Source organism: Lepisosteus platostomus, unplaced genomic scaffold (genome assembly GCF_059453375.1).
Source record: "Lepisosteus platostomus isolate fLepPlt1 unplaced genomic scaffold, fLepPlt1.hap1 Scaffold_47_H1, whole genome shotgun sequence".
In the NCBI taxonomy this organism is placed as follows: domain Eukaryota; kingdom Metazoa; phylum Chordata; class Actinopteri; order Semionotiformes; family Lepisosteidae; genus Lepisosteus; species Lepisosteus platostomus.
In genome coordinates this window covers 575,464-593,830 of record NW_028291667.1, presented here as the reverse complement: position 1 = coordinate 593,830, position 18,367 = coordinate 575,464, and the positions used below count along the sequence as shown (strand labels likewise).

Sequence of the window (18,367 nt, the reverse complement as noted above, 5' to 3'; positions counted from 1 at the left end):
CGTCTAGAGGAATCACAAACTATTTGAGAGGCCATCATCCCAGGGGGAACTGACAAAGTCTATCCCTAAACACCTAGCGCAGTCTCTCGAGAGACTGTCAAAAATCGCTTTCTCCGTTTGTGCTGCAAGTAAGTGAAAACGCGGTCTCAACCCAGAGCCACTTGGCAGCAGCGGCACGTAAATACTGTTACTACCACTGCTCGATACCAACGTTAGCCTACTATACCATGTTCAGCCACCGCTAGAAAATGTAAGGCTCTAGTACTGGAGCAAACAAAAGGAGAGCCAACGTCAAACGTAGAGAGCGACGAAGATGGGATTCGAACCCATGCGTGCAGAGCACAATGGATTAGCAGTCCATCGCCTTAACCACTCGGCCACCTCGTCGATGAAACTGGGCTGTCCAGACATGGGTTGGCGCGCTCCAGATGATCTTTTTCTTTTTTTTCCCTCGTACTCAAGGGTCCTTTTCCTGTTCCACATGCGATTTCAACATTTTCCTTGGGAGATGTCAAGCCAGCAAGCCACTGCTGTGGTTCAGTGGCCATTGTGGAGTTCAGTGGCCCTGTTGTACACAGAAAGCACATTGAGCTCCTTGGACATGAAAAGTTCCAGATAAAAGCCATTTGTCATCCTTTCTCTTGGTGTCGATGTTGCTATTGTATGTAAAGGTGGCAACTTGCTCAGCGAGCAGGCGGAGCACACACCGAATGCAGATGTGTCTGAGTGGTGTGTCCAAGTGGCTGCAAAAGGACAACACTACCGGGGCGCCGTTGCTTAGTTGGTTAAAGCGCTTGTCTCTTAAACAGGAGATCCTGAGTCCAAATCCCAGTGGTGCCTTCTTTGTTCTGTCTTCTCGAACAGAACTGGTCCTTACAGACAACCGCCTACGGCTAGACTTAATTAAATGCAAGTATTCATTTCCTGTCTTTAACGCGACTTGTTTTTCTTAAAATGGATGGAACTTGCAAAACATGAAATACAAACATTGCTAATCAGCGCTAGCGGCTGGCAAAAAAAAAGAAGTCAGCAATGTTTTTTTTCTTTAACCTTAACCCTGCTAATGGAGAAGAGTTAAACGACCGAGTCTATGCAGCTTAAACGGTGCTCATGTCGGGTTCTTAGCTGAAAGGGTGGTAAATCACGCTCACCCCAGTCCTTAATCTTTTAAAAGGATACAATATTGAACCTAGTCGCCACATCACATACATCCTGTTCAACGATAAAAAAGTGACATCTATCCTCGATCCAGAGTAAATCCCACGATGAGGGCATATTTTTTTCCACTTTACCATGAGTCGGGCTCAGCTGCACAGAGGCGAGAGCAGAGCAATGAGGTCACAGGGACAGGGGAGTCACACGCTGGCGGTTTGAACACGCGGAAGATCACTGAGGGATCCACAGTATATGGACCCTCCGTGCGCCATCAGTCCACACTCCGGACTCTGAATCCTGCCATCCGAGTTAAGATCTCGGCGGAACCTGAGGCACAGTTCCTTCTTAAAACGTAATCTGGTGAGCATTTCTAGAATCGTACTTGTATAGATGCAGCCTTTAATGTGTTGCTGGGTTAAAATTGATGACTTCTTGAACTTCAGTAGGCAACTGCCCTCTTGATTTCGGATTTAATTTCTTTATTACAGGGGCGCTTTTATGAAGACAGAGTCATGTTCAGGTACTTTGCTTGATGGAGGAAGCATATTTCGGACTCTGTGATCTGCTCACCTGGAAAGGTCTGCTGTACTACTACAAGAGAGAAGTAGAGTCTGGAAGAATGGACAATTTTATGATGCTTTGGAAGATAATGTTTTTTTTTTCTTTGAAATCGAAATGAATCAGAATATCAGTGCAAAAGACAAACTCTTGGTTTGGTTTAAAGAGATATGGTTTTAAAACAGACAAAATGTAGAAAACAGGTGTTTCTCACTTTTGGAAAAGAATGGACCGGGGGTAATATTTTACTAGGTGCAGTGCTCATCTCACTGGGTTACAGTCCTGCAGTGTCACACCAGGGCCAGTGGCGCAATGGATAACGCGTCTGACTACGGATCAGGAGATTGCAGGTTCGACTCCTGCCTGGCTCGGGTTGTTTTTAAACACATCGGGCTACTCCCTAAGTAGTCTGTGCTACTTACTGCATTGTAATCGTACCCAGTAAGATATTTCCTTCATGTAAATGAACTGCACCTGACAGCTTTAGAAAAACACCTGGGCTCAGTACGGTGCTGAGAGCTTAGCGTTGCTGTTCTAATTAGCACGCACTGCATCGGCTATGAGCCCGAACCTTTCAATTATTCCGATCAGTAAGTCAACACGTAGTCCACATGAACGGTAGAAATATTCTCTTGTCTGTCTCTTGTTTGTATAGAACTGAATGTCCCTGACAATGTACTGTTAGTTTTAATTGAAGAACGGCATTTGTGTTCAAATATACCAGACAAGTTTATGTAACTGCTCATGCGACACTCAGTTGTAATTAGTCAAGAAAAAAAAAGTCGAACAACAGCTGCGGGTTTGATTCTGAACGTATGAGATTGCAGCGCCTTTTACTTCCATTGACAAATGATAGAGATTCGAAGAGAGATCCTTCAGACCAGCAAGCAAACCCACGGCTTTTTCGGTTTTCTAGCTAGGCAACGTTGGTGTCTGCAATAGCATACATGAAAGCGTGATGCAATTTCTGTGGCTACATTTGTTGCACGTCATGCACAGTAAGAGTGTTTCTAACACCAAATAAAAAGTCAACAATTAGCGATCACGCCTTCTCCTCAGTTAACCCACTGAAACCCTTGCTGTTAACAGTTCTTTACTGCGTGCTTTACCAGCACCTACATATCGTGTCGGTTCTTTCAGCTTTATTCATTAGGTTTTCAAAGGCATAAGTAGAGCACCAGAGGTGCGAACGCAAAATGTGTAGTTATCTGAAGAATTGATTTCCATGGCAGCGGGTCCAAGCGATTTCGCGTTGTTATAGTACCAGGAAAGGAAAAGCGGCACTTCGCCTCTGCCGCGCAGGCACAAGGCGACGTGCGGCAGACGCCGGAGTCAGCAGGTTTCGCACCTGCGCGGGGAAGCCCCAACGCATTTCGAGCCCATCGCCTTAACCACTCGAGCACGACAAATGCGAGCTCGCCGCCGCCGCATTCCTCCTATAATCAAACACGGACTGCGATTTGGCTGCGGAAACCTTTTTAAAGTTGCTCTCCGTTAAAAAAAATACCTTTCACAAGATTCGTGCCGGCAGACAGACACGCCTCAGAGGGTTTAAGGCTGGCTTCACGTTCAAATGATAAAGTCCCCCAGTCCGGATGTCAAAATGCAACTTTGGCAGACAGAAAAAACATCAACAAACCAAAAATGTGGACAAGGATTTTACAAGCTGCACCACACTGCACTTTCAAAAGCATTTACATTCGTGTTAGACGCAGGAATTGCCTTTGATTTGCGCGCTTACGAACGCCATAGAAAACGAAACAAAACTAAAGCCCTCAGCTCCTGCACTTGATTATAATGCCGTTACGTGTCGAAGCAGGAATTTACGTCATCCTACCACTGCAACACGGGGAATAGAGGGAAATGAGCACAAGCTACGAATTGTCTCTAATCAGTCCCTACAGTTGTAAGACGCCTGGAAGCGTGCACCCCCATCATTAATCTTTGCGCATCTGTGCAAGGTAAACTCTGGAGCAGTCTCTGAAACGGCTCAAAGGAAACACGTGATTGATTCCATATGCATCTGGGGTTCATTTCTTATTTACATTTAATTCAAGGGAAAGGCTTGGGTCAGTTTCAGACGGCCTCCAACAGCGAGATTCAAGCGCCCCACCTTCAGCCCAATCTGCGCCGCCAGAACGACAACAGCTCCTCTGGTCTTTGGGGTGCGGTTGTGACCCCGTAACCTAAAGTGTTGGTGGCAGACAAATGGAGACTAACAGGTGATGTCCTAGGACATGACTACATTGTGACACTCGGTGGGGATGGTGACCATTGCTTGGAAAAGAGTGCGAGGCCCCTTTAGAAAAACATTTTGTTAACAGGCATTCTGCCTCAGCCTAAACACCTATAGCTTGCAAAGCGCATGCTATTAGACAGGCACCTCTGCAAGACCTTAAGAGTCTCTTAAACTAGTGATAGTAAGGTGTTCCCAATGGGCGATGTTTGGCTTTCAAATCATCTCTCTGTGGAAGCGCCGAGATGCAGCTGTTTAAGGCTTAGAAGCAGCTGACTGTTTCACTACCTAGCTGATTACTGTCAGTCAGGGAGCTCAGAGGTGAAAAGCCTGTCTGAGAGACAATTCGCCGTCGATGAGTTCAATATGTTCCGTACCAGCTCGGCGCAACTGAGATCATCTTGGTAGCCGTGTAGCTCAGATGAGTGAGAGCGTGTGTGTGTGTACCACCGTGATTGGATGCCGGTCCTTCTCAGGTCACAGTAAACCTTCTGCTGCCTAACTTCCCTAATTTTGGGGATCCCTTTGAAAAAGCAAAGGAAAAAAAACTGGCTCTTCATCAGCATGATCGACCTCACCCAGTGTGGCGCAGTGGCCTAATGGCTAAGACACTGGCCTCCTAAGCCAGGGATTGTGGGTTTGAGTACCATCTGGGGTGCTCCTGTCCCATTTTGAGCGTACAAATGTCCTTTTGATTTGCAAAGCTACAACCCCACCTTACTCAGTGAGCGTCTCTTCTTTTCTCTCACATACAGTTGGGAGAAAAACTTTTGTAAACAGCCCTTCGGAATGATGTGGATTTCTGCATGAATGGCTCCTAACATGTGATCTTATCTTTATCTAAGTCATAATAATTAATAAAGAGAGTCTGATTTAACAAACAACACACGCCCAACATTTGACATTGCTGTTTCTTTATTGACCAAATGGTTTAAACAATCAAGGTCATTGATGGAAAAAGTACGTGAACCCTTATATTAAGGAGCTAGTGGAACCTCCTTTATGACAAAAACCTCAATCCCCACTTTCTGTAGCGGCTGGTCAGACCTGAGCAGCAGTTAGGAGGTATTTTGGCCTATTCCTCTATGCAAAACTGTTTCAGTTCATGTATATTTTTGGGATGTCTTGCGCTGAACGGCCTGCTTCAGATCACGCCACAGCACTTCAATGGGACTGGGGTCAGGACTCTTACTTGGCCATCCCAAAATACGGAATTTCTTCTGTTTCAGCCACTCTGTTGTTGATGTACTCCTTTGTTTTTGTCATGCTGCATGACCCAGCCTCTTTCGAGTTTTAGATCACAGGCAGACACCCTGACATTCTGCTGTAGAATTTCCTGATACATCTTGGAATTCATCGGTCCCTCGATGATTGCAAGCCGTACAGCCTCCGCCATGTTTCCCAGGTGGGATGAGGTTTTGGAGTTGGTATGCAGTGTTTTGTTATCTCCAAACATAACGCTGTGCACATTTACCAACAAGTTCAACTTTTGTCATGTCTGTCCACAGAACATTGTTCCAGGAGTTGCTGTGGAACATCCATGTGGTCTTTAGCAAACTTGAGAGGGGCAGTGGTGGTTTTTTTGGGGGGGAGAGCAGTGGTTTCCTCCGTGGTGACCTCGCATGATCACCGCTCCTGTTCAGATTTCTTCTTATGGTGGACTCATGGACATAGACGTAAGACAAAGTCAACCACCTGTTCGCTAGATCCCATCCCCACTCAGCTAGTCAAAGATTCCCTCGAAGGACTGGCAGGACCTATAATTAGTATGATGAATGCATCGCTTGCGTCAGGCGTTGTACCTGATCAATTTAAGGTAGCGGTTGTTAGACCGCTCCTTAAGAAGTCAAATTTGGATCCACAAGTTCTTAACAACTACAGGCCTGTCTCAAAGGTCCCATTTCAATCTAAAAGTTTTGAGAGAATAGTTGTTGCCCAATGTCAATCGTATCTGGATTCAAATAATATACTTGAGAAATTTCAGTCTGCTTTCTGAAACTGCATTAACGAGAGTCGTAAATGATATTCTCTTAGCTACTGATGTGGGGAATGCAACAGTGCTTGTGCTTCTAGATCTTAGAGCTGCCTTTGACACGGTTGACCTCTCTGTTTTGTTACACAGGCTTGAGTTTGAGGTTGGCTTATCTGGAACCGTCCTTCAGTGGTTTACTTCACATTTTACTCATCGTTTTCATTATGTTCAAATATCTAATAATTGTACTGCTTCATCAACGTCACCAGTTCAATTTGGGGTACCAGACGGATCAGTGCCGGGGCCAATATTGCTCTCTCTCTCTACATGCTGCTGCTAGGTAGGATAATACGAAAAAATAATATGAACTTTCATTCATATGCTGATGACACTCAAATAAACATTTTGTTCACACCAAACGACAACTTTTCTATTATCACTTTAGTTAAATGCATTAATGAAGGAAAGACTTGGATGTGTGAAAACTTTTTGTTACTCAACTCTGAGAAAACTGAGGATCTGTTGATCGGAGGCAACAATACTGATAGGACTACTATAACTTCAGCACTTAACTCAGAGGATTTAAACATTTGCCTCAAAGAGACAGCACGTAACCTAAGTGGCATATTAGACACAAGGCTCTTAACAACTTGCATTGTTAAGTGCCTTGAGACAACCTTGTTGTGAAAGGTGCTATATAGAAATACATTGATTTGAACTGAATTGACAATGTAAAATGTTGTGTGTGTTGTTTGTTAAACAAGACTGTCTTTATTTATTATTATGCGTCAGATGAAGATCAGATCACATTTTAAGAGCCAATCATGTAGAAATCCAGATCATTCGCGTTTTAAAAGTTGCGGGAAAAGCAAAACAGGTGCTTTTCCTTTGTTGCGCAGACACACGACGACACCGTAGGCGGCAGGACTCGAAGCTTCGCAGGGAGACCCCGATGGCTTTCTAGTCCATCGCCCTAACCACTCGGCCACCACCGCCGCCACTGCCTTTTTGATGCAGTCTAACATAGAGTGCCGGGCAGCGGCGGAAACCTTTTTCAAAGTCGCTTTCCGTTTAACAACAACAAAAAAAACTTTCACAAAATGCATGCTAGCAGACAAATGCGCCTCAGAGGACTTAAGGCTGGCTTCAAGTTGGAATGATAAAGTCTCCCCGTTCGGACATGAAAACAGAACGTTCTTAGACTGAAAGCAATCAACAACGGAGACATGTGGACGACGATTTTAGTCACTGCACTTTGAATAGCATTTTTACTCCAGTTACAGGAGATGCACCAATGGCCCTTGACCTACGCTCTTACCAATGCCTTGAACATTCAAACAAAACAGCCCTCAAGTCCTGCGGTTTAATATAACGCTGTTACGTGTCGAGGCAGTATTTGACTCTGTCCTACCATTGCAACACGGGGCGTATATGGAAACGAACACACGCTACGAATTGTCTCTAATCAGTCCCTACAGTTGTAAGGCGCCTGGAAGCGTGCACCCCCATCATTAATCTTTGCGCATCTGTGCAAGGTAAACTCTGGAGCAGTCTTTGAAACGGCTCAAAGGAAACACGTGATTGATTCCATGTGCATCTGGGGTTCATTTATTTATTTACATTTAATTCAAGGGAAAGGCTTGGGTCAGTTTCAGACGGCCTCCAACAGCGAGATTCAAGCGCCCCACCTTCAGCCCAATCTGCGCCGCCAGAACGCCAACGGCTCCTCTGGTCTTTGGGGTGCGGTTGTGACCCCTTAACCTAAAGTGTTGGTGGCAGACAAATGGAGACTAACAGGTGATGTCCTAGGACATGACTACATTGTGACACTCGGTGGGGATGGTGACCATTGCTTGGAAAAGAGTGCGAGGCCCCTTTAGAAAAACATTTTGTTAACAGGCATTCTGCCTCAGCCTAAACACCTATAGCTTGCAAAGCGCATGCTATTAGACAGGCACCTCTGCAAGACCTTAAGAGTCTCTTAAACTAGTGATAGTAAGGTGTTCCCAATGGGCGATGTTTGGCTTTCAAATCATCTCTCTGTGGAAGCGCCGAGATGCAGCTGTTTAAGGCTTAGAAGCAGCTGACTGTTTCACTACCTAGCTGATTACTGTCAGTCAGGGAGCTCAGAGGTGAAAAGCCTGTCTGAGAGACAATTCGCCGTCGATCAGTTCAATATGTTCCGTACCAGCTCGGCGCACCTGAGATCATCTTGGTAGCCGTGTAGCTCAGATGAGTGAGAGCGTGTGTGTGTGTACCACCGTGATTGGATGCCGGTCCTTCTCAGGTCACAGTAAACCTTCTGCTGCCTAACTTTCCTAATTTTGGGGATCCCTTTGAAAAAGCAAAGGAAAAAAAAAACTGGCTCTTCATCAGCGTGATCGACCCAACCCAGTGTGCCCCAGTGGCCTAATGGATAAGGCACTGGCCTCCTAAGCCAGGGATTGTGGGTTCGAGTCCCATCTGGGGTGCTACTGTCCCTTTTTGAGCGTACAAATGTCCTTTTGATTTGCAAAGCTGCAACCCCACCTTACTCAGTGAGCGTCTCTGCTTTTCTCTCACATACAGTTGGGAGATGTCTTGCACTGAACGGCCTGCTTCAGATCACGCCACAGCACTTCAATGGGATTGGGGTCAGGACTCTTACTCGGCCATCCCAAAATACGGAATTTCTATTGTTTCAGCCACTCTGTTGTTGATGTACTCCTTTGTTTTTGTCATGCTGCATGACCCAGCGTCTTTCGAGTTTTAGATCACAGGCAGACACCCTGACATTCTGCTGTAGAATTTCCTGATACATCTTGGAATTCATCGGTCCCTCGATGATTGCAAGCCGTACAGCCTCCGCTATGCTTCCCAGGTGGGATGAGGTTTTGGAGTTGGTATGCAGTGTTTTGTTATCTCCAAACATAACGTTGTGCACATTTACCAACATGTTCAACTTTTGTCACTGTCCACAGAACATTGTTCCAGGAGTTGCTGTGGAACATCCATGTGGTCTTTAGCAAACTTGAGAGGGGCAGTGGTGGTTTTTTTGGGGGGGAGAGCAGTGGTTTCCTCCATGGTGACCTCGCATGATCACCACTCCTGTTCAGATTTCTTCTTATGGTGGACTCATAAACACAGACGTAAGACAAAGTCAACCACCTGTTCGCTAGATCCCATCCCCACTCAGCTAGTCAAAGATTCCCTCGAAGGACTGGCAGGACCTATAATTAGTATGATGAATGCATCGCTTGCGTCAGGCGTTGTACCTGATCAATTTAAGGTAGCGGTTGTTAGACCGCTCTTAAGAAGTCAAATTTGGATCAACAAGTTCTTAACAACTACAGGCCTGTCTCAAAGGTCCCATTTCAATCTAAAAGTCTTGGGAGAATAGTTGTTGCCCAACGTCAATCATATCTGGATTCAAATAATATACTTGAGAAATTTTAGTCTGGTTTCTGAAACTGCATTAACAAGAGTCGTAAATGATATTCTCTTAGCTACTGATGCAGGGAATGCAACAGTGCTTGTGCTTTGCTTCTAGATCTTAGAGCTGCCTTTGACACGGTTGACCTCTCTGTTTTGTTACACAGGCTTGAGTTTGAGGTTGGCTTATCTGGAACCGTCCTTCAGTGGTTTACTTCACATTTTACTCATCGTTTTCATCATGTTCAAATATCTAATAATTGTTCATCAATGTCACCAGTTCAATTTGGGGTACCAGAAGATCAGTGCTGGGACCAATATTGCTCTCTCTCTCTACATGCTGCTGCTAGGTAGGATAATATGAAAAAATAATATGAACTTTCATTCATATGCTGATGACACTCAAATAAACATTTTGTTTACACCAAACGACAACTCTTCTATTATCAGTTTAGTTAAATGCATTAAGGAAGGAAATACTTGGATGTGTGAAAACTTTTTGTTACTCAACTCTGAGAAAAATGAGGATCTGTTGATCGGAGGCAACAATACTGATAGGACTACTATAACTTCAGCACTTAACTCAGAGGATTTAAACATCTGCCTCAAAGAGACAGCACGTTACCTAGGCGGCATATTAGACACAAGGCTCTTAACAACTTGCATTGTTAAGTGCCTTGGGACAACCTTGTTGTGAAAGGCGCTATATAGAAATACATTGATTTGAATTGAATTGACAATGTAAAATGTTGTGTGTGTTGTTTGTTAAACAAGACTGTCTTTATTTATCAAAAAATAAAAGGAATTTGCTAGGAATGCAAACGTTAGGTTGCGCTTCTTCATGCTGCATCGTCGGCATGAGTGGAGCTTTTTAAACGTCTGTACTTACTGTGCCCCATAAGAAATCGTTTGTCCCCGTTCAAAAGAGATTGTGCGATGTCCTGCAGTGTTCGCAAAGTAAACCTTTGACAGTTTGAAAAGAGGAATTTATTCTGCTTCCTGTGCGTGCAGTAGATACAAAGTTGAACGTCTTTACACGATTTGCTGCAGTTTTCAGTGGGCGGGCTTTGTCAGATGGCTTGGAAAAACGCACTGTGTTTCGGCTCGGGAAACATCATGAGAAGTGTCCTGCATGTTTTCTGTGTATAGCTGTCTTTTAACGCATACAGAATTCATTCGAAATCATTGATTTCTCCAATTAACAAGGGTCCCTTAAAAGATGAGTCAAAGTAACGTCTAATCGGATTAGTTTCCTTAGAGCTGGTTCAGAGTTTGCTCAAGAGTTTACCTTACACAGATGCGCAAAGAAGAATGTTGGGGGTGCATGCTTCAAGGTGCCTTACAGCTGTAGGGAGTGATTCGAGATTCGAGACGATTCGTGCCGTGTGCTCGTTCCCATATACCGTACGCCCCGGGGTGCAGTGCTAGGATGACGTAAAATACCGCTCGGGCACGTAACGGCGTTATATGCAAGTGCGGGACGTGAGGGTTTTCGTTTGTTCATTTTGTTTTGTTTTGCTCTGCTTTGCTTTGTTTCTTGGTCAAGAGGCGTAAGGTAAGTCGTAATCCAGGGAGAACACTGGTGGCAAACAGTCCGAGGTGAGAGGCGAGGTCCAAAGTCGAAAAGTTAGAAGGGGAGTCCAATATCCAGAATAAACGAGGTAATGGAAAAAACGCCAGGTAGAGCTCTCAAGGAGTAGACTCAATACCAGCGGGAAGCAGATAAAGATGGTAAAAATAGCACTGCGTACCGCACGGTGGAGTATGTGCAGGTGGGTAAACTCGTGCGGCGGCGTTTGTTAATAATCACCCGCTGCTGGTGCTGTTTAGATTGCTTAAGAGTTGGTCTTAACTGCCTGGCGGTCATGACAAGCTCCTCTTTAAGCTGTGGTTTAGTTTTGCATTCATGTGTTTCTAGAGCAGTTATTTATGGGGGTGGGTGGGTCTTTCACAGAGGCTCAGGACAAATCCCCTGCATGAAAGTCTACTGTGTGCGTTCAAACAGTCACAGGTTAAGAGCCAGGCAGGAGGACAATGGACAGAAGAAGCAACGAACTAAAAATAAAAGAACGAATATGAAAAAGCCACCATCTTTTTCTTTTTGACATTTTCCGACTTTCATGCAAGCCAGGACAAAGTTGCTCGTAGCTACTTGTGGATTCAAATACTCTATCGAGTGCTTTGATGAGTTTTTGCAATTTGATTGTCGTCCTGTCAGCCTGTTTCTGTTTTTTTTTTCAATCTAGTGATGGAAAGTAAGAGGGAAATGATGGAGCAATCAATAACCGCTCCGGAAAAATGGCAGAAAGAAATGGCCCGTCACTAAGGACATTTGTGAAGCAGAGGAGTGACATCACCACAAAGGCGACTTATTCTGCTGATCGTTTTGGTGAATAATGATTGAGGCGTGTTAAGAGAAAGGTAGCTGCGTCAGCATGCTTAGGCTGCAAAGGATAAAGCAAAGGTTTACTCCATGCTGAAAAGAGAAGAAAAGAAGCACAACGTTTCGGCTGTGGAGCCTTCTGCGCCATCTTCTTTAGCAATGGTGATGATGTTTACATTGGAAAAACTGAGACACGCATACTGGAGGGGCTTGAACCACCAACTTTTCAGCACCACAGAGTCTGACAGTCTTTTGTGCGCCCTACATTTGCAGGTTTATGGTCAAAGAAAACAATCACTTGCACTTCTTGCAGCCGGCAATCTTTTTCCACTGACAACCAAGAAATGGATTTCATCTTTCACAAGCTGTATGGATTTCTTCAAAAACAAGTTATTCCAGAAAGGAAATGAATTCTTGCATTAAACTGAACCAAGCTGTACATGTTTGTCTGAAATGAGATATGCGGCACAACAAGACACGGAGAGAGGCACCGCTGGTATTCAGACCCAGGATCGCCTGCTTACTAGGCAGGCACTTTAAGCCACTAGGGAACAGCGCCAGCAGAGCACCGTGCTTTTACAGACACTTGGACACATCTGCGTTCGGTGTGCACTTAATCTGCTCTCTGAGCCCGTTGCCTCCGTCCCATTTAATAGCAGAACTGACGCCAAGAGAAATGATGAGAAATGGCATTTATCGGGCACTTCTCATGTCCAAGGAGCTCAATGCCCTTGACACCTCCCCAAGGCGACAGAGCTGTGCATTCTTTGGCGACAACATTTTTTCTTTTGTTTTATTTCTATACTTATTGATAGAATAAAAACGATATGTCATGTACTGTAAGGGAAATGTCTCTTTTCATGGGGAAAGCTAGCACCAGCAAATGTTGTGTTTAGAAGAAGTGATTTAACATGACACGTGACCTAATTTACCGGAGCAAAAGCTCACCCAGCAAGCCCTGCTTTACTTCTACAGGAGAGAAGTACTGTAGAGTCTGCAAGATGTTCAGCTGGGTAGCTACGTCAGCATGCCTCGGCTGCAAAGGAACAAGTAATAGGTTTATTGCATGCTGAAAAGAGAAGAACGGAAACACAGCGTTTCGGCCGTGAGGTCTTCTCACACCTGAAGAAGCCTCACACCTGTAAAAGGCTCCATGGTTTTCTTTCTTCTCTTTTCAACATGGAATACACCTATTGTCTGCAAGATGTGACAATTTCACGGTGTTTTGGAAGAAAACCTTTTTTCTTTGAATTCAAAATCAATCAGAATTTCAGCACGACACACCAACACTTTTTCTGTTTTAAGGAGATGATATTTTAAACCTGATAAAAATAGTAGGAAACACAAGTTTCTTGCTGTGAAAATTTAGATGGGGAAGTGTACTACTGGTAGCAGTGTAGAGCTCTCTGTGGTGGAATGCAAACACATGTTCTATGGGCCAGTGGCGTAATGGATTACGCGTCTGACTTCGGATCAGAAGATTGTAGGTTCGAGTCCTGCCTGGTTCGTGAGGCTTTTAAACCTCTCAGGTTCCTCGGTAACAGGTTGCCGTCATGTATATGAACTATAGAATAGCATCTGCCACAACCCGTAAATTAGCACGCAAGTGCGGGCTAGTTAACACAGAACTGTATGGAGATCATCTCCAGCTCCGAGCTCAATTGCAATGAAAAAACATGCAGAACAGAACTGGAGAGCAGCTGAATTTGTGCTCAGTAGGGTGGGGAGGACTCAGCATTGCTATTGTTCTAATTGGCATGAACTGCAGGGGATCTGAATCAGAACACGTCACTTAGTTCGATCATTGCGTCAATATGTAGGCCACGTTAATATAGAATTATTACTTTGTCTGTCTCGTCTTTGTATATAGGTGAATGTCCCTGACAATTTCATGTTAGTTTTTAAGAACGACATTGGTGCTAATATATACATATATAGCATATAAGGAACACGTAAAAGTTTAGTCCATGTTGAAAAGATAAGAAAACCGCCACAACGTTTCATCTCGGAATAAATCTTTACTTGTTGTTTTGCAGCCTACCCATTCTGACCTAACTCCTCCCTTGAAATTCCCTAACAGATAAGGGTACGTAACGGCTCATGCGATGCTCAGTTGCAATTTGTCCCAAAACAAACAAGAACAGCAGCTGAGGGTTTGAGTTTGAACATGCACTGTATTAAAGCAGCTTTTATTTCCATTGATAAATGCTAGATATTCCTACAGAGATTCTCCAGGTGAGTAAGCGATTCCTGTTTCTGTTTCTATTTCTGTTTCATATATATATATACAGTATATATACAGTATTGTACTATTATTATATAATTGTTACACTGTGGCTGTGTTGTGTGTGTTAAGCTGCTGTTGCACTGCAATTTCCCTCACGGGATCAATAAAGTATCTATCTATAAGAAGACATTACCAACAACGACCACAAGATGGAGATATTGTCTAGACATTACCAACAACGACCACAAGATGGAGATATTGTCCAAAGAGGCAAGAAGGGCAAAGCCGCGATAAGGTAAAATCATTTTTTGTAAGAGATTGCTGTCAGAATGCACATCCGTATCCCAAACAGAATCTCTAGTAAAATATGATCATTTGTGAAACAGGCAATTGAGTGTCTGCTACAATATGATTGCTACAGATGCAGCCATTCAAAATGCGCGGGCGTACGCTGTACGCAGTCTACCACAAGTTACCGGTAAATACCGCGAGTTACCGGTAAATACCGCTAGCAAAATAATAGTATCCGGAATTTCCGCAAGGTGGAGCTAATAAAGCTCAACTTCTCATGTTTGAGCTGTAGCCATCAAAGTCTTTAATGAAGATATTACTAATAGTATTAATAATAAATGAACTTGGACAAGCTGTAAACTCAAAGTATTGCCCTGGTCCACATTATTTTTTTCATTGCCCGTCTTTGTAAAAGTAACACCACAGCATTTCGCAATCACGCATTTTTTTCCAATCATGCAAAGTACAGTAATTTTTGAGAATCGATTCACCATGCCTTTCACATGCTCATAAAAGAGGTTGATTTAGGAACATAAACATATTACCGTATGCAAACTGTACTGTATACAGTTTGTATATGTATATGTATATGTATATTTAATGTCTTAACTGTGCCCGTTTAAGTATTGAATATTTATATGGAATTTTACCACTGAAGGGAAATCTTAGTGCCTGAGCATAAAAAGAATAGCAGCATACTGGAACACGTGTGAAGGCCATAAACGATATTAATTTTGGAACATAAACATACAGTATATGGCTGGTCTCGGTACTTTAAAGAAAACATACACGAAACATGGTTTCATTATGACCAGAATCGGTCTTGAGATATTTTTAACTTGATTTACAGTATTTGAGAGGTATGTCTTGACACCGATACTACGTAAATACTCCTCACGTATATGTTTCTAGGTTCTGAAGCTGAAGCTCCTGAAGCTGTGCAGCCACGCACTCTGGTTTCTCTTCATCTCGTACAAATCTTTCGCCTTTTACTAAAGATTTCCGTGGAGAGGAGCATGAACGAGTTCCATGCAATTTTTGTGCTTCCCTGCCTTCGGGTGGGGCGCAGCCTGGCTGGTCAAAGAGAGAAAACAAAAACGCTCGCAATCGGTCTTGTTATGGCGATTGTGGCAGTCTGCTCCGCGAGTCCTCGGTCTCCGGCCGTCTGATTGGCGCTCTTTTCTTTGGGGGTTGGGAAGTGTCCAGCCGCAGGGGATCTTGGGACCTCGCTTTGCATAGCGGCTTCCCAGAGTGCGTCGTTTCCGGCACAGTGTGGCCGGGTGTTTTCCGAGTTATCGCACGGATTGGTCACGCTCGCAAGCCGTGAGCCGCAGGCGATGAGCCCGGAGCTGAACGGGCCCCACTGGCTAGTTTGTAAGGCCAGGTGCATTGCCAACCACGACCGGCAGCGCAGAGGCTTTGAAGGCGGCCTGGGCTCCTGCAGCTGTGCAGCCACGCACTCTGGTTTCTCTTCATCTCGTACAAATCTTTCGCCTTTTACTAAAGATTTCCGTGGAGAGGGGCATGAATGCGTTCCATGCAATTTTTGTGCTTCCCTGCCTTCGGGTGGGGCGCAGCCTGGCTGGTCAAAGAGAGAAAACAAAAACGCCCGCAATCGGTCTTGTTATGGCGATTGTGGCAGTCTGCTCCGCGAGTCCACGGTCTCCGGCCGTCTGATTGGCGCTCTTTTCTTTGGGGGGCGGGAAGTGTCCGGCCGCAGGGGATCTTGGGACCTCGCTTTGCATAGCGGCTTCCCAGAGTGCGTCATTTCCGGCACAGTGTGGCCGGGTGTTTTCCGAGTTATCGCACGGATTCGGCACGCTCGCAAGCTGTGAGCCGCAGGCGATGAGCCCGGAGCTGAACGGGCCCCACTGGCTCGTTTGTAAGGCCAGGTGTATTGCCAACCACGACCGGCAGGGCAGAGGCTTTGAAGGTGGCCTGGGCTCCTGCAGCTGTGCAGCCACGCACTCTGGTTTCTCTTCATCTCGTACAAATCTTTCGCCTTTTACTAAAGATTTCCGTGGAGAGGAGCATGAACGAGTTCCATGCAATTTTTGTGCTTCCCTGCCTTCGGGTGGGGCGCAGCCTGGCTGGTCAAAGAGAGAAAACAAAAACGCTCGCAATCGGTCTTGTTATGGCGATTGTGGCAGTCTGCTCCGCGAGTCCACGGTCTCTGGCCGTCTGATTGGCGCTCTTTTCTTTGGGGGGCGGGAAGTGTCCGGCCGCAGGGGATCTTGGGACCTCGCTTTGCATAGCGGCTTCCCAGAGTGCGTCGTTTCCGGCACAGTGTGGCCGGGTGTTTTCCGAGTTATCGCACGGATTCGGCACGCTCGCAAGCCGTGAGCCGCAGGCGATGAGCCCGGAGCTGAACGGGCCCCACTGGCTCGTTTGTAAGGCCAGGTGTATTGCAAACCACGACCGGCAGGGCAGAGGCCTTGAAGGCGGCCTGGGCTCCTGCAGCTGTGCAGCCACGCACTCTGGTTTCTCTTCATCTCGTACAAATCTTTCGCCTTTTACTAAAGATTTCCGTGGAGAGGAGCATGAATGAGTTCCATGCAATTTTTGTGCTTCCCTGCCTTCGGGTGGGGCGCAGCCTGGCTGGTCAAAGAGAGAAAACAAAAACGCTCGCAATCGGTCTTGTTATGGCGATTGTGGCAGTCTGCTCCGCGAGTCCTCGGTCTCCGGCCGTCTGATTGGCGCTCTTTTCTTTGGGGGTTGGGAAGTGTCCGGCTGCAGGGGATCTTGGGACCTCGCTTTGCATAGCGGCTTCCCAGAGTGCGTCGTTTCCGGCACAGTGTGGCCGGGTGTTTTCCGAGTTATCGCACGGATTGGTCACGCTCGCAAGCCGTGAGCCGCAGGCGATGAGCCCGGAGCTGAACGGGCCCCACTGGCTAGTTTGTAAGGCCAGGTGCATTGCCAACCACGACCGGCAGCGCAGAGGCGTTGAAGGCGGCCTGGGCTCCTGCAGCTGTGCAGCCACGCACTCTGGTTTCTCTTCATCTCGTACAAATCTTTCGCCTTTTACTAAAGATTTCCGTGGAGAGGAGCATGAATGAGTTCCATGCATTTTTTGTGCTTCCCTGCCTTCGGGTGGGGCGCAGCCTGGCTGGTCAAAGAGAGAAAACAAAAACGCTCGCAATCGGTCTTGTTATGGCGATTGTGGCAGTCTGCTCCGCGAGTCCACGGTCTCCGGCGTCTGATTGGCGCTCTTTTCTTTGGGGGGCGGGAAGTGTCCGGCCGCAGGGGATCTTGGGACCTCGCTTTGCATAGCGGCTTCCCAGAGTGCGTCGTTTCCGGCACAGTGTGGCCGGGTGTTTTCCGAGTATCGCACGGATTGGTCACGCTCGCAAGCCGTGAGCCGCAGGCGATGAGCCCGGAGCTGAACGGGCCCCACTGGCTCGTTTGTAAGGCCAGGTGTATTGCCAACCACGACCGGCAGGGCAGAGGCCTTGAAGGCGGCCTGGGCTCCTGCAGCTGTGCAGCCACGCACTCTGGTTTCTCTTCATCTCGTACAAATCTTTCGCCTTTTACTAAAGATTTCCGTGGAGAGGAGCATGAATGAGTTCCATGCAATTTTTGTGCTTCCCTGCCTTCGGGTGGGGCGCAGCCTGGCTGGTCAAAGAGAGAAAACAAAAACGCTCGCAATCGGTCTTGTTATGGCGATTGTGGCAGTCTGCTCCGCGAGTCCTCGGTCTCCGGCCGTCTGATTGGCGCTCTTTTCTTTGGGGGGCGGGAAGTGTCCGGCCGCAGGGGATCTTGGGACCTCGCTTTGCATAGCGGCTTCCCAGAGTGCGTCATTTCCGGCACAGTGTGGCCGGGTGTTTTCCGAGTTATCGCACGGATTCGGCACGCTCGCAAGCCGTGAGCCGCAGGCGATGAGCCCGGAGCTGAACGGGCCCCACTGGCTCGTTTGTAAGGCCAGGTGTATTGCCAACCACGACCGGCAGGGCAGAGGCTTTGAAGGTGGCCTGGGCTCCTGAAGCTGTGCAGCCACGCACTCTGGTTTCTCTTCATCTCGTACAAATCTTTCGCCTTTTACTAAAGATTTCCGTGGAGAGGAGCATGAACGAGTTCCATGCAATTTTTGTGCTTCCCTGCCTTCGGGTGGGGCGCAGCCTGGCTGGTCAAAGAGAG

At 46.3% G+C, this 18,367-nt stretch overlaps 11 non-coding genes across 11 annotated transcripts; 10 read left to right on the top strand and 1 right to left on the bottom strand.

The window, feature by feature from the left end:
* Window positions 1–305: 305 nt before the first annotated feature.
* trnas-gcu (transfer RNA serine (anticodon GCU)) lies at window positions 306–387 on the bottom strand. Its single transcript has one exon. It is a non-coding gene; the product is annotated as a tRNA-Ser (tRNA).
* A 1,624-nt stretch (window positions 388–2,011) lies between these two features.
* trnar-acg (transfer RNA arginine (anticodon ACG)) lies at window positions 2,012–2,084 on the top strand. The gene has a single exon. It is a non-coding gene; the product is annotated as a tRNA-Arg (tRNA).
* Window positions 2,085–8,319: 6,235 nt separating this feature from the next.
* On the top strand, window positions 8,320–8,392 carry trnar-ccu (transfer RNA arginine (anticodon CCU)). The gene has a single exon. It is a non-coding gene; the product is annotated as a tRNA-Arg (tRNA).
* A 4,758-nt stretch (window positions 8,393–13,150) lies between these two features.
* On the top strand, window positions 13,151–13,223 carry trnar-ucg (transfer RNA arginine (anticodon UCG)). The gene has a single exon. It is a non-coding gene; the product is annotated as a tRNA-Arg (tRNA).
* Window positions 13,224–15,181: 1,958 nt separating this feature from the next.
* LOC148633483 (U5 spliceosomal RNA) lies at window positions 15,182–15,298 on the top strand. The gene has a single exon (XR_015933974.1). It is a non-coding gene; the product is annotated as a U5 spliceosomal RNA (small nuclear RNA).
* Window positions 15,299–15,689: 391 nt separating this feature from the next.
* LOC148633482 (U5 spliceosomal RNA) lies at window positions 15,690–15,806 on the top strand. Its single transcript, XR_015933991.1, has one exon. It is a non-coding gene; the product is annotated as a U5 spliceosomal RNA (small nuclear RNA).
* Window positions 15,807–16,197: 391 nt separating this feature from the next.
* Window positions 16,198–16,314, top strand: LOC148633481 (U5 spliceosomal RNA). The gene has a single exon (XR_015933973.1). It is a non-coding gene; the product is annotated as a U5 spliceosomal RNA (small nuclear RNA).
* A 391-nt stretch (window positions 16,315–16,705) lies between these two features.
* On the top strand, window positions 16,706–16,822 carry LOC148633480 (U5 spliceosomal RNA). The gene has a single exon (XR_015933969.1). It is a non-coding gene; the product is annotated as a U5 spliceosomal RNA (small nuclear RNA).
* A 391-nt stretch (window positions 16,823–17,213) lies between these two features.
* Window positions 17,214–17,330, top strand: LOC148633479 (U5 spliceosomal RNA). The gene has a single exon (XR_015933978.1). It is a non-coding gene; the product is annotated as a U5 spliceosomal RNA (small nuclear RNA).
* Window positions 17,331–17,719: 389 nt separating this feature from the next.
* On the top strand, window positions 17,720–17,836 carry LOC148633478 (U5 spliceosomal RNA). The gene has a single exon (XR_015933968.1). It is a non-coding gene; the product is annotated as a U5 spliceosomal RNA (small nuclear RNA).
* Window positions 17,837–18,227: 391 nt separating this feature from the next.
* Window positions 18,228–18,344, top strand: LOC148633477 (U5 spliceosomal RNA). Its single transcript, XR_015933972.1, has one exon. It is a non-coding gene; the product is annotated as a U5 spliceosomal RNA (small nuclear RNA).
* The last annotated feature ends 23 nt before the right edge of the window (window positions 18,345–18,367 follow it).